Below are 15,587 nucleotides of genomic sequence, written 5' to 3'. Positions count from 1 at the left end.
ATCAATACTAATAATTCAATCAAGCATATATAAATCTCAAAACATCAAATTCATTAACAAGAAACTCAAGGATTCACAAGTTTATATACTAACAAAATAACCTTAATTATAAGAAAATTCAAGTATAGTGCAAGGGGTGAAAAAATTAAGAGCAGCATCCAATTAAGATAAGCTAATGAAGTGAGGGTCTTTCTCTCTAGAAAAAACAATGAAAAACTAACTAAAACTTGTAAAATTAATGAATGATTATGTTGTGTTCTTCCCCCCTTGAGTGAGCTTTCCTTTTGGCTTCAGAACCTCCAAAATTGGGCTAAAGAGCCCCCCAAAATGCTCAACACGTGACTTTCTAAATGAGACATGCACTCGCACTTGTGCGTACGCACGTATCCGGGTGTCCTTCTCCTTTGTTTCTTTATGAATTCTCTTACTTTGCATGCTTTTCTTCCACCTCTTCAAAGTCATCCTTGCTATTGGTCCTGAAATCACTCAACAAATATATCAAGACATCAAATAAAATAAAAGTGGGATTAATTTGACAATTTAGAGAACAAAAAGCATGTTTTTGACAATTAAGTACAATTGAATTAAGATTATTATCCAATTTTATAATTATTGAATTATTTTCTATATCTAAATTATAAAGTTGGTAGTTATGAAATAATAATAATTTTATATGATTCGACTTAAATAATTAATATTTTTGAATTTAATACTTATGTTTTGGGAAATAAAGAAAATTAATTATATTATTTCTAATTCTTGGATTTTAGCATTTAGTTGAAAAAAATTTGTAATATTGATAAAAAAATAGTATTTTTATACATAATTATTGTTGGATTAAAATTTATTTCAAATTACTATATTATCCCTATTTTTATTTGAAATTACCTAAACTACCCCTAACCCTAAACCTAACCCAACACCCACACACACTCACCAAACCCTAGCCACCCCCCAAACCCACACAGCAGCAGCAGCTGCTATTAGAATGAAACAAAAAGAAAGAAAGGATTAGGAGGAAAACGGGGAAGAAGGAGAGGGAAGAGAGGAGGAACGGCGCCAATGAGGAGCCCACTATCACCGCTGCCGCGTCATCGTTGGGTCTTGGAGGGAGGCCATGCCTTTGAGCTGTCACCGTCGATCCACCACAAGCCGCCATCGCAAGTCAGATTCAAGGTGAGAGAGAGAAAGCCGCGAGGAAGAAGGGAAGGAGAGAGAAAGGACCGTGCCGGCATCGTGCCTCACCGCCGCACCGCGTCCCACTATCGCCGCCATCACGTCTGGTCACTGTCGAGCTCGCCATTGAAGACGCCGCCTGTGCTGCCAACTCCACCGCGTTCTACACCGTCGAGGGTCCCAGTCCTGTTAGATCTATCATCGTCATGCCTTTGTGCCGTTGAAAGAGCCTCCGTTTGCTCCGCCAATCTGTCACCATGCTGCTGGGCTATCGCCGCTACCACCAAAAGCCTGCATCATTGTTGTCCTCATTGTGGAGTCAGTTGTCGTCACCTATGGTGGAGCCAGAGAGAGAGAGAGATCTCGAGGGCAGAAGAGAGAGAGGGGAGACCCGAACCCAGCCATCGCCAGGGAGCTCCACACCGCCTCTGCTGCCCGAAACCCCGCCGCTGTCGCCGATCTGTAGGCGCTGTCGCCGTTGAGCTCTTCCACCATCCTTTGGGTCACTGGGAATGTGACTGTGATCATCGGAACCACCATCAGAGTTATAGCTATTTCAGTTCAGCCGTTCTTCCCTGTTTGGATAAGCGTTTCATTCCGGAACCTTAGAATCGGTATTTTTGTTTTAAGTTGTTTAAGGATTGAGGTCTTGGTGTCATAGGATCGAGTTACGGGTCTTGATTGTTGAGTTCTATGAATGTTGCACGCGACATTAAGCTGCTGCGTCGTCACCGGAGCTGCCACTGCTCTGTTCTCGGGCTTATTCGTAAGTACAATAAGTTGTTCCTCATCCCAAACCTCTATAGTAGTTATTCTGTTATGTGTTTCTAAGGTCCTTGCAATGTTATGCTTTAGGATTATGTTTTGGTTCTTGCGTGCCGTTGCTGAGGTTGCAGCTGCCGCCGTTGCTGGCCAAGAAGAAAAGGAATTCTCTGACGCTTCTGGTTAGTGGTTTCGCTTCATGAGGTATGGGCCTTTTCAGAAAAGCATATTATAAATTGGAATTATTATATATGGATATTATGTGGTAAAAATGTATCCTTGAGTGATTGTATATGTCTTATGAAATGTTGGTTGTCTTGGAAGAATATGAATGCTTGTGTGACTAGATTATTATTCGGTTTTGTAAAACAGATTGTTCTTGAAGTGCTTCTTTAAAGTTATTTCTTAAAATTTGTTGAAATCAAGTTCAATCTATTGGAAATGAATTGAGTTTGAATTTGTTTTCTTGAAAGATGAGAATGGAATGAATTTTCGGAATTAGTTTGATTTGAAACTGATTTGGTTTTGAACTCATGGAAGGGGTTGTGGAATGGTTTGGTTGGGACCCGGAAAGGGTGGCAAAGTCCAAGTTTTAGGGGAGGTGCTGCCGAAATTTACATAAAAAATCTTATACTTTGTTTGAAAAGTTATTTAGAAAGGCTTGGAATTTAAGAAATTGTATTATTTGATTTATTAAGAAAATAGTTATGTTTTCAAGTTTAATTTATTTAAGAAAACTATATGTCTTGAGTTCGATTTATTTAGAAAGGAATCACTTTACCATTTTGAATCACTAAAGAAAAGTATTATGTTCTAATATTGATTTTAAATATAAAAAAGGTCTTATGCATTTAGTTAGACTTAAGGATTTCGTTCAGAGGAGCTTTTAGTGATTCTAAAAGAAATTGGAATTTTGATTGAATAATTGTGTTTGTGAAATTTTGGAAGAAGTCAAAGAATTGGTTTTAAGAAGGAACCTGAAAGTGGTTTTTATTTAAATGGATTGGCTCCATTTCAAGTGAATTGGTTTTGGATTGGGTTGGGACTTGTGACTTTATACGATTCAGTTTTATAATAAATTTTGTTTCTTTTTACTTAAACCAAGAACCTATGATTTTAAGAGTTCAATAAATTTTTAAGAAATTGAGATAGATTGTCCTTCCCTAAAGTCTTGAGACGCTGCTGAGAAATTTCTATTACCAAACTCTATTTTTGGATGACTATTTGTTTGGATCTTTCAAAAGAGATTTTTAATTTGGCCTAGTTGCCAAATCGTCTGGAAGTTTTAGAAGGATGTTGTGGAAGTATGGCTTGTTTTGAAAGAGAAAAATTCTTTCGAGAAAGATGGCTTATAAGCTAGAAGTGATTTGAAAAATGTGAATTTTTGAAGTTAAGACCGGATGAATTGAATTTGATTTCAAAGAAAAGTGATTTGAGAAAAGTGATTTATGGCTTGAATGATGATTTTATGAGATTTATGATGTTGGATGGTGAAAGTGCTATTATGTCATGAGTCGGAATAGCTGTATATGATAATGAATCATGGCTGATTGTGGAATATGTTATGAGCCAGATGGCTGAGTATGAATATGGATGATTATTGAGTTGATAAAGTAAATGTTGCACTTTCAATTATCTGAGATACGAGTTTCCCTAGGTAGAAGCAGTGGCTAGCTACCACGTGCTCCAAGTTAAGACTCGATACTTTGCTGACCCTATGTCGTTAGTGTGGCTGGACACTGTAAAAGTTTTGGATGAGCTCGTCCCTGTGGATAAACACCAGTGCGAGTGTTGTGTGATTATGATTATGATTGTGAATAACTCAAGTTGGGGATGCACGACAGATGGACATTGCAATGATTAGCTACTAGGACTTGTCGGATTGGCTTTATAACCGACAGATGAGACTCATCAGCCACTACGACAGGCAATTTATCATATGCATCTATGTGACATTGTTTGGGTGTGCATATTGTACTTGGTTTGCCTATGTGATTAATTGTGTTTAATTGCTAATTGCTCTACTTAAAGTAACTGCTTGATTGTACTTGAACCTTTTACTTATGTTTGTGACTGAAAGTTGGTTGTATTATGGTGGATTGGTTACTGTTTGGATTATTTGGGCCTAGGGCCATGATTGATTATGAGATGGGACGAAGGTAGTGTTTGATTTTGTGTTTTTGGTTTAGAAAAGTATGAAAAATTAAACTAGTTCAGCATAGGCTTAATGAACCTATGCTTGGAACAGTTTGATCATTCATATTGTGTGAGAAAAACTTTCAAAAAGGCTTTTGGTTTATTTTATTAAGGAATTAACAGTTTTCTCTTTCAGAGAGGATTTTGGATTTTTGATATTAAACCTTTGGTTTTGGAAAGATGCATAAGATGGTTATTAATCACTGTAACAGTTTTACCTTTACATATCCTATTATAGTAATTTTAAAAAAACCCTCTACTGAGAACCCTTTCGAGGATGACGTTCTCACCCCCCTACAAATTTCCCTTTTCAGGATAAGGACGCATAAGTCACGAAGAGTTTACCTAGTTGTTGTTGTCGTGATGTTTTGTATTGATTTAGTCTGGATGTATGTCACCTATCAAAAAGTATTTTGGAGCGGTTATACAGTTTAAAGTTTTAAACAGGCTCATATTTTAGTATTAAATATTTTAAGAGTTGTTGTAATACCCGAGCTATCAGAGTGGCGCAGTCGAAAGCGTGAGATTTTGATAGTTAGGGTGTTAAAAAACTTATATTTTAGTAATAAGCTTAATGTATAGTTATATGCATATCATTCTAGACTTACTTCAAAGTGCTAACATCAACAAAATGGGAGAGATTTGAGCCCTTATACTGAATCCAACCACTATGAGGTCGTGAATATTATCTGCGCCACTTTTGTATATGCTTTTTCTTTTAATATTTAAAGTGAAAATCTGTTATGACACTTGGTAATTTTGCAGGGACTTTTCATATTTTTCTAATTAGAGGACTTGCAAGAGATAGTAAAATCCAAAAAGATAGTGTTCTGGAGGCTGAAGTTGAGATCTTCAAGAAGATTTAAGATCCAAATGAGTGATTTGTATATTTATCCAAAAGTTTTATACATTTTGGACTTTAATTTTATGTGTTATTTTGAACTTTGCACGAAGCCTTTATGTTAAAAGCTTTTTATTTTGATCCTTGGTTAGGGAATCAATTTTGCTTTTTTATTGGTGCCTATTATATCAAGCGGGTGTACCTTTCACGGGTTTCCTATTATATTTTATTTAATTTTCAATATTTTTATGTGTATATTTTCTTTGTTACAATTTTGGATTTCTATGTTTTTCATTTTGGGCTGACTATGTTAAAAGTGTTAGGAATGCTATAAAGCACATTGGTTTTTATATTAATTTTTTATGATTTTTCTAGTGTTCTTTTGATAACTTCTGCTAAGCCAACTTGATAGAGACTAAATTTTTAGATGCAGAATAGGATACTTAATGACAATCTTGTAATTGGTCTTCAATTTCGTAATGATTACTCAGTTGAGAAAATGAAAACTTCAAAAAATGAGTTGTCTCCTATATGCCATTTGATTTTCCTTTCATATGAATTTAAACATTGTGAAATATTCTTATTTCTTTTGATATGGTGAATGCCGCCCAGTTGTATACTTTTAATTTCAATAAGAATTTACAAATCGTAGTTGATTTGTTTCAAATCCTGAAAAGATTCTTCTACTTCTTAAATTTAGTGAGCATTTCTTAAATTTAGTGAGCATGTCTTTCTATATGAATCTGTTACTAATGGGAGAATAACAGGTTGGTTTAGTAAGATATTCTTTTTCCACTTCTTTTTTGAAAGAATATAATCTTTTGTCATGTTTTAGCAAGATGTTCTAATTGCAATATATGCTTGATTATATTTCTTGCATTTTATTGTTTTATTATATTTCTTGCATTTTTTTGTTGTTTTGGGCCTGAGGCTCTTTAATTTGATGTATGAGTCGTCTTAATTTACAGTGGTGACTTTCAAGTTTCACATTGTTCACTTACCTAAGAATAAGGATAAAATTTTCCTTATAGTGATTTTGATTATTTGATATTATTCATGTTTATCTTTGTTATCTTTCAAGTACAAATATATTTATTTAACATTAGAAATCAAAATTATTGGTTACTGCAGTTTATTGCTTTTGCAAGTTTATTGGTTACAATGTTGCTAATCAATGATGTGTGACTCAGGGATCAGAAAAAGAAAATATTTAAATGTAATTCTGATATGAATTTATTTTTCAAGTTCATATATTTAATTATGAGTTGGTTTTTTAATTCATGAAGACTAAAATATCTTGTTGGGAGCAACCTTTGTAATTGATGATCCGGATTAAGGTTAGTTTAAACTATTTAGTTTTTTATTTTGTTGTGTTATATCTCTTTTGTGATGATACTTGTGTTTAGGGTGTTATTCTTATTATCGAGTAAATGTCAATTATAATTCATTTATCCTTTTTAGATATAAGACATATAATCTAATATGTGCAACCTAGACATAGTTTCTTCCTTTTTAGTGGTTAAACATGAAAGTCTTAACAAATAATTGGATTTAAGGAAAATGTTTCTAATGGTCATACTAACAATATGTTGACAAAATGGTATTAAGTACCTAATTTGTGCATGGAAATAATTCAAACTGATTAGTGTCTTGAAGAAACATTCTCTACCGCCAGACAGTGCTGAAGATCCATGTTTCAACTTGATTACATTATATCAAAAATAACTCTAAAACTCATCTTTATATCAAAGATAATTGTTGATGCATTCAACAAACATTCCTGAATACTTCTTTGAATACCACATTATCCGTCTCATTCTTTTTCTTCTCATCATGACTCAGTAGTATCTTAAGTCCTTCTTTTTTTGTGATTCTAGAAACTGCAACACATATCTGACCATGCGTAAAAACAGGCTTTTTAAGTAAGAGCCCAACTTTTGACAATGATTGACCTTGACTTTTGTTTATAGTCATTGCATAAGATACCATTATAGGAAACTGTCTCAGTTGGAACTTAAATGGTATTCGATGATCGGATGGACTTAAAGTCATCCTTGGGATGAACACTCTTTGTCCTTTGTTTTTTTTCCTATGCTGCTTCGTGCTTCTATGATGTGTTTTCCAAGCATGGTGACAACTAAGTGCACACCAGTGCACAATCCTGCCGAGTGATCAATATTCCTAAATAGCATTATAGGGGTTCTAACCTTTAATGTTAACTGATGGTTTGGAACAGCCGAGCAATTGATTATGTTCAGGAACTCGGGAGTGTGTATGGATTCCAGTAAATCATTATTAGACTCTGTTGGGCATGCCTTATCAGAACTATAATAGGTATGTGCTTCAGTGGGATTTAAGCTCATTATGTAATTATTTATTTCATCCACAATTTGCAATGTTGCTACAAGTATCGCTCGTCTTTTATGTGTTGATCAAGATTTTCCCCTGAAAATAGTTCTAGATAGGTCACCTTACAGATTGCCTCTATTGGGACATCCCAGTCCTTTACCAGAATGCCATATGGGATTTTAATTTTCACCTGAATCTCTAGGTGTACCATAATTTCCATCACCAATACCTAGAATCCAATCAGCAAATTGCTTCAAGTCATGCAACCTTTCATTGGAATCACCTACTCTCAATCTTATATTTTTTGTAAGGGTAAACAACTGACAGCTATTCCAAATATACGTTGAGTTTATTGTGGCATTAACAATTTCCTGCTTAGTTCCTTTTGGGATCATTGGTAGTATTTGTCAAAAATCACCTCAAAATACCACTGTCTTTCCTCCAAATGGCTCTATTTCACTATTCACATTCTTGAATATTAGAATGTCTCACATCGTCCTGTTAAGAGCTTCAATGCAGTACCTATTTATCATAGGAGCCTCATCCCAAATTATTAGTTTTGTCTTTATCAATAATTCAGCTAAGGCGCTCCCCTGTCTTATATTGCATGTGGAAAATTCATCCAAATTGAGTGGGATTGCAAAACGTGAATGTGCTGTCCTGCCAACGGGTAATAGAAGTGATGCTATCCCACTTGATGCATGATAAACCACTATTTCATGGTTTATCTTGTACTCAATTGAGTGGTTTTTATCAACACTTTATCCACTTATTCATACTATTTGCATGGTTTTACTTTTTCCATCCGAATTTTTTGCTATGATTGAAAACATGCTTCTTTGGGCTTTTAATTTTGCTATCTTTAATCCTCTCTTATTACCATTCGATGCCTTAATATGTGTGTTAAGTGATTTCAGGAATTACAGGGCAGCAATGGCTTAGAGGATGGAAAGGAAGCATACAAAAGTGGAAGGAATACAAGAAACTGAAGGAATTGCCAAAGTTGTCAGCCTGACCTCTTTGCACTCAAACGGTCATAACTTGAGCTACAGAGGTCCAAATGAGGCGGTTTTAGTTGCGTTGGAAAGCTAACATCTGGGGCTTCATAACGATATATAATTTGCCATAGCTGCTCTAAAGATAGATGATGCGCACGTGTGAATCACGCGAACGCGTGACCTGGAAAAAATGCAATCCGCGCGAACGCATGGACGACGCTTCCGTGTGACTTTGCAGTGACCTGTACGAACCAGAAATCACTGGGGGCAATTTCTGGGCTGTTTTTGACCCAGTTTTTGGCCTAGAAAACACAGATTAGAGGCTATAAAGTGGGGAAATGTATCCATTCATCAAATAAGCTGATAATTCACAATTTTAGGTTTTAGATGTAGCTTTTAGAGAGAGAGGTTCTCTCATCTCTCTTAGGTTTTAGGATTAAGATTCCTCTTAAAGGATTTAGAATTTCTTCTTTTCAAATTCCAGGTTTAATGTTCCTTTTATTTATTTTTCCAATTTAATTTATGAATTTTTCCATGTTAGATTTGATTTCTTTTATTAATGCAAATTGATGTATTTCAGATTTATGATTTTTACTTAACTTTTTATATTCTTGGCTTTAATTGATGAATTGATAAATTGGAGACCCTTGAGTTGGAAGACTCAAGAGTTAATTGGTGATTGGCTCTCTGGCCACTAACACTAATCCTTCCCAAGGGAGATGATTAGGACTTGTGACTAGAAGTTGGCTCCTAAATTAATTTTCCTTTATTTAGTAAAGGATAACCAAGTAGAACAACAACCAATTACCATTACACTTGGAAAATTCAACAAGGATAGAACTTCCAATTAATCATTCTACCAGTCAAGGTTTTTATTTAGATATATATAAATCTCTTTTAATTTATATTGCTTTAATTTATAATTATATCTGTGCCCATTATCCAAACTCCAAATTTCCTAGAAAACTCATAACCAATAATAAATCATACTTCCCTACAATTCCTTGAGAAGACGACCCGAGGTTTAAATACTTCGGTTATTACTTTTTATTGGGTTTTGTTACTTGTGACAACCAAACTTTTGTACGAAAGGATTCTTGTTAGTTTAGAAACTATACTTGCAACGAGAATTTATTGTGAATTCTTTACTAGCAGAAATCCGATCATCAAAATGGCGCCGTTGCTGGAGAATTGCAAACGTGTGCCTTATTATTGGTTATTGTAAATATTTTCTTGTTTGTTTTCTTTGCTTTGATCTAAAAATTCTAAGTTTAGTGTCATTTTATTGTTTTTCTCTTTCCTCATTAATTTCAAAAATATCTTTTCTCTTTATTTTAATTGATTTTTTCGAAAATTATATAAAAAATTCATATTTTTATTTTAAAATTTTTATGTTATCTTATCTTAGTTTTTTTTTCGAAATTCAAATCTTTTTCAAAAAATCATATCTTTTTTAAAATCTTATCTTATCTTATTTCAAAATCAAAATTTCAAATTTCAATATTTAAATTCCAAAATTCAAAATTCAAATTTCAAAATTTAAATTTAAAATTTTAAAAATCAAACCTTTTCAAAATTTAAACCTTTTTCAAATTTTTTATTGTTAGTATTTCTAGTTTTAGGAGTTTATTTTCATTAAATTTTATTAGTTTTTATTTCCTTTAGCTACCATGAACTCTCACAACTTTGGCTATGAGTCTGGTTACAATTATGTTGCAGGGAGAGGAGATTACAATGAGAACATGCATCAAGAATGGGACAACCAAGGATAGGAGGAGCCACAATGATTTGATCAACCCTCTTGGCAACAACCTCTACCAACATACTATAACCAAGAGCCCTTACAAGAGGCATACCAAGATGACAGCTATGGTGAGCACTCTTTTGATTATCAACAACCACCACTATACGCCTATGAACCCCTTCATCAGCATAGCTTTGAACCACCGTACTCACAAGCCCCTTTTCACCATTCACCTTCATATGACCCTAACCCTTATCCACCACACCAACCACAATACGAACCATATGAACCATACATAGAACCACCACCTCAATACACACCATCTCCATATCCTTACCAAGAAAAACCACCTTCCTACCATGCACCCTTTCTCCAAAATAATGAACCCTCCTATCCACCCCAAACCTCCATGGAGAACACACTTACCTCTCTTATTAGTCTCACCTCTAAACTCCAAAATCTTATATCCCACATGGACCAACCCTCTACCTCTAATATTCAACCCCCAAGCTCCAGTACACTTCTATCTCAACCACATAATGATCCACCCATCCCATCACCACCCTCCATGAAAGAGCACCCACATCCATCAATCCAAGAGCAACATGATCCCAATGATGCTATTGATATAGAACAAGAGAAAAGGGATTGTCTTAGGGACGCAATGGATCGGTTGCACGCAGCCTTATTTCTAGAGGAGCAAGAGGAGTCCCACAATGTGGAGATAGAAGAGACCCTTAAAAGACCTCTTGATATGTGTATTTTGTGCATTAAATTTTTGTTGATTGTTAGATAAAAAGCAAGCTTTAGAAAGCAAGGTTAGAAGAGAATTGAGAGATCGAACCTTAAACATCTGAGAGATTAGAGTGCATACACTTCCAGTGAGGGTTCGATGCTCGATTCTTTGTTCCCAGCTTTCATGAGCTATATTCTTCTTGCAAGTTATTTGTACTTCATTTTTATTTGAATTAGTGAAATCCAGTCCTTATTTGTTCTTGAAAGATTTATTTACTTTTAACCAAGTAGGTAATAACATTTTAGCATAGCATTCATACAAATAGGTTGCATTTCATACATTCTACCATTCCTCTTCACTCTCTTATAGTTCTCTTGAGCTTAGCCTGAGGACATGCTAATGTTTAAGTGTGGGGAGGTTGATAAACCACTATTTCATGGTTTATCTTGTGCTCAATTGAGTGGTTTTTATCAACTCTTTACCCACTTATTCATACTATTTGCATGGTTTTACTTTTTTCTTCTGGATTTTGTGCTATGATTGAAAACATGCTTCTTTAGGCTTTTTAATTTTGCTATGTTTAATCCTCTCTTATTACTATTCGATGCCTTGATATGTGTGTTAAGTGATTTCAGGGATTACAGGGCAAGAATGGCTTGGAGGATGGAAAGGAAGCATACAAAAGTGGAAGGAATACAAGAAACTGAAGGAATTGCCAAAGCTGTCAGCCTGACCTCTTCGCACTCAAACAGTCATAACTTGAGCTACAGAGGTCCAAATGTGTCGGTTCTAGCTGCGTTGGAAAGCTAACACTCGGGGCTTTGCAACGATATACAATTTGCCATAGTTGCTTCGAAGATAGGCAACACGCACGCGTGAATCACGCGAACGCGTGACCTGGAAAAAATGCAATCTGCGCGAACGCATGGACGACGCTTCCGCGTGACTTTGTAGCGACCTATACGAACCAGAGGGCGATTTCTGAGCTATTTTTGACCCAGTTTTTGGCCCAGAAAACACAGATTAGAGGCTATAAAGTAGGAGAATGTATCCATTCATCAAATAAGCTGATAATTCACAATTTTAGGTTTTAGATGTAGCTTTTAGAGAGAGAGGTTCTCTCCTCTCTTTTAGGTTTTAGGATTAGGATTCCTCTTAAAGGATTTAGGATTTCTTCTTCTCAATTTCCAGGTTTAATGTTCCTTTTATTTATTTTCCCAATTTAATTTATGAACTTTTCCATGTTAGATTTGATTTCTTTTATTAATGCAAATTGAGGTATTTCAGATTTATGATTTTTACTTAGATTTTTATATTCTTGGCTTTAATTGATGAATTGATAAATTGGAGACCCTTGAGTTGGAAGACTCAAGAGTTAATTGGTGATTGGCTCTCTGGCGACTAACACTAATCCTTCCCAATATATATATCTTTTAATTTATATTGCTTTAATTTATAATTATATCTGTGCCCATTACCCAAACTCCAAATTTCCCAGAAAACTCATAACCAATAATAAATCATACTTCCCTGCAATTCCTTGAGAAGATGACCCGATGTTTAAATACTTCGGTTATTACTTTTTATTGGGTTTTGTTACTTGTGACAACCAAACTTTTGTACGAAAGGATTCTTGTTAGTTTAGAAACTATACTTTCAACGAGAATTTATTGTGAATTCTTTACTAGCAGAAATCCGATCGTCAATGCAACAGTGAGTACAATTTGTGATCGAGATCTCAATGCAGAAGCTAATGTTTGCCAAACAAAAGTTTTTCCAGTCCCACCATAACCATACAGGAAGAATACTCACTATAAAATTCTTATTTGTTTGTGGAAGTTTTTTAGTAGTAGTTATTAAAACCTCCATAGTATATTTTATTTGTGACAATTTTAAATAATAAAACAAAAACTCCCACTATTATAATACTCTTAACCCAATTAATTATTAAAAGGCCAAACCAAACAAATATTAACTGAACATACAAAAAAAATCAGAAGAGTTCTGAAAGAGAGAGAGAGAACGAAAGGTCTGAACCCTAAAATATCGATTCCATCCACTGCCATTCATCTCCTCACCGTCGTTGCCGCCATATCTCCTCCATTAAAGCATCGCTGGTGGAGTTATGAGGATGAGGTGATCGTGGAGCTTCTCAATTCCTGGAGCTCTCGCCTCTCGGGATAGTAATGCTTCAGATCTTCCATTTCTGTGTCGTCTTTCACGGCGGGTACTGCCGCTGATTCTGCTTTTGCTCCAGCGGCTTGAAGCACTCAGAGAGTAGTTTGGGCGCGGACTCGGTGGCGCTGGCTGAGTAGATCTGTAAGGCTAGCGAGCGAAAGACTTTGGAAACTTTGATTAAAGCTGCAATAGTGCGATCGAAGCTATTAAATCTTATGGAACTAATTCTCATGTCGTTTCGAGTCATTGAGGTGAGGATTTGTTCCTACTTTGTAAAGGTTTTCATGAACTGAACTAGGATCTTTAATATATCATTGTATAAAAAATAAAAATGCTTTGATGGAAGTTGTAGTCATATCATCTTTGATTGTTTTTGTTCTGTTGTAGATGAGTAACTTAAAAAGTCATTACAACACGTTTAAATTGAAGATAATTGAAATCCCCTGCTTACTTTATTTGAATTGTTTTTTACCTACTATCCGAGCTGTTGGTCCAACTCTTCTCACGATTTGGTAATTTCTTTTGTTGATTCAGGTTGAAAGAGTTTCCTTGCTGTTGGTCCAACTCTTCTCAAGGACTAATCTCTGTTGAAGCTTTATCGCTTGATCAACTTGTAGGTTATGCTTGCTACTGTCCGATGTGAAGAAATTGCCTAGGAGAAGTATAAAGCTGCAAAGGAGGTATTAAGAACACTTGAAAAAGGGGACTCATATTTAACTGAATTAATTGATTAATTTTATTCAATCTACCAGCATAAAGATATATATAACTGCTATTGCTGTTTAAAATTTCATCATAATGAAGTTAATTATTGCCTATATCCTTGATCTATATATGAACCAAATTGATTCTAATTGCTATTATGAGATATTTAAGGTGAATGATTATAAGCTAGCTAGCAATAATATTTGTGCATTCCTAATTACTAATGCTAGGGAAGTTTCTTTCAAATCAGGAATTGCATTAGCTGGAAAAGAATATGAAACGTAGCCCTACTGAATATTTGAATAGGCTCAGTTCACAAATTGATACTTGTTTGTTAGAGTGAGTATAATTGACTTTTCATGACACCATAACATTGAATTCTTTGTTCATATTAGACTGCTAGTAGTAGCAATGGTTTTTATTGTTCTATATGTTGGAAATAGAACGCTTCATACTTTACTCTCACTTTAGTTGGAAAAAGATTGATGTTGTAATGTAAGAAATGAAAACCTACCAGGTTCTAGCTCTTAACTGCATGCTTATTAATTCCTTGGTCCTCATTCGTGAAATCGAATAGTAAGAATGGTTGTGAATTTAGGCGTAGTTTATTGGTTAATATTCCACATAAGTCACAACACAGAATGATATGATGAAGATGGAACATCTCTCTGTTTATATTATATATTATTATATTAATTAATGGTGGTTTAGTAACTATTAATTTGTATCTTGCATCTAGGTCTCTGTTTGCTTCTAAGGCGATAAAAGCAGGAGATTATATTTTGAAGGTTCCTTATAGAGTGGTAGGCATCCACTCTTAATCTTTCCTCAAACTGTATGTTATGGCTTGCTTTTTATATGTCACAATGACAAGTCACTCTTGATAACATAGTATTTGTAATTGGTTTTGTAGCAAATAACAGCAGATAATCTCCCTGCTAAGATCAAATCTCTGATCAGTGAGGAAGTTGCAAATGTTGCAAAACTTGCTGTTCTTCTTCTGATTCAGGGGAAATTGGGTCAGGTACCATTGTTATCATGTTCCTGTAAAAGGTTTCATCTGAAATTTGGGAATTGTTAAACTTTTGCAAACTTTTGAGTTTTGCTCTTGGTAAAATCTAGAAGCTTGCTTGTATGTCTAAAATATCTCTCTCTGTATGCAGGATTCTCAGTGGAATCCTTATATTTGCCATCTACCATGGCAAGAGGAGTGATGACAGGTCATCTTAGCCTAGTTTTACTAGTCTTTTTCCTTTGTTTTCAATAGGTTTTATGCACTTTCTTGAGGCATAAGTAAGCCATTTGGGTAGAATTTCATGTGTACTTGGATTCAATCAACCATCCTTTAAATTGACACAAAATCATGAGGTTTAAGCTAAAATTAATTGGTTTTTAAATGAATTTTAAGCTTTATGAATTTTGTGATACTTTGATTGGTTATTGTGTTATAATTGTCATATATTTTGGAAGAGAAACAATCTCATGATTTGAAGCATAGCTTTGATGTTTTTGATTGATTGATGATAGGTGAAACAAAGCTTGGAAGGAGGTTGCAAGAAGATGAAGAATGCCCTGGAGTAGAACCAACGTTTGAGCCAACGTTTGACCTCAAACTTTGAGGAAAACGTTGGCTGAAGAAGAAGCTCCTGGAAGGTGACGTTTGCGCCAACGTTTGACCTCAAACGTTGAGGCAAACGTTGGCACCTAAGAGGAGGCAGAGTGAGCTTTTGGCAGCAACGTTTGAGCCAACGTTTGACCTCAAACGTTGGGTCAAACGTTGGCTACATTTTGGCAAAAAGGAGCATGAAAGAACACCCCTGATTGATGAGCTAATTGAGTCACGTTTGCGCCAACGTTTGACCTCAAACATTGGGCCAAACGTTGGCCAAAAAGAAGGCATGG

At 35.0% G+C, this 15,587-nt stretch overlaps 1 long non-coding RNA gene across 1 annotated transcript; it reads left to right on the top strand.

The window, feature by feature from the left end:
- The first annotated feature begins 970 nt into the window (after window positions 1–970).
- Window positions 971–5,270, top strand: LOC107479980 (uncharacterized). Its single transcript, XR_008006963.1, has 3 exons — window positions 971–1,942; window positions 2,032–2,142; window positions 4,900–5,270. It is a non-coding gene; the product is annotated as an uncharacterized LOC107479980 (long non-coding RNA).
- The last annotated feature ends 10,317 nt before the right edge of the window (window positions 5,271–15,587 follow it).

The sequence above is a fragment of the Arachis duranensis genome, chromosome 3 (assembly GCF_000817695.3).
Source record: "Arachis duranensis cultivar V14167 chromosome 3, aradu.V14167.gnm2.J7QH, whole genome shotgun sequence".
In the NCBI taxonomy this organism is placed as follows: domain Eukaryota; kingdom Viridiplantae; phylum Streptophyta; class Magnoliopsida; order Fabales; family Fabaceae; genus Arachis; species Arachis duranensis.
The sequence above is the reverse complement of the archived record's forward strand: the minus strand, read 5'-3'. Positions and strand labels throughout refer to the sequence as shown.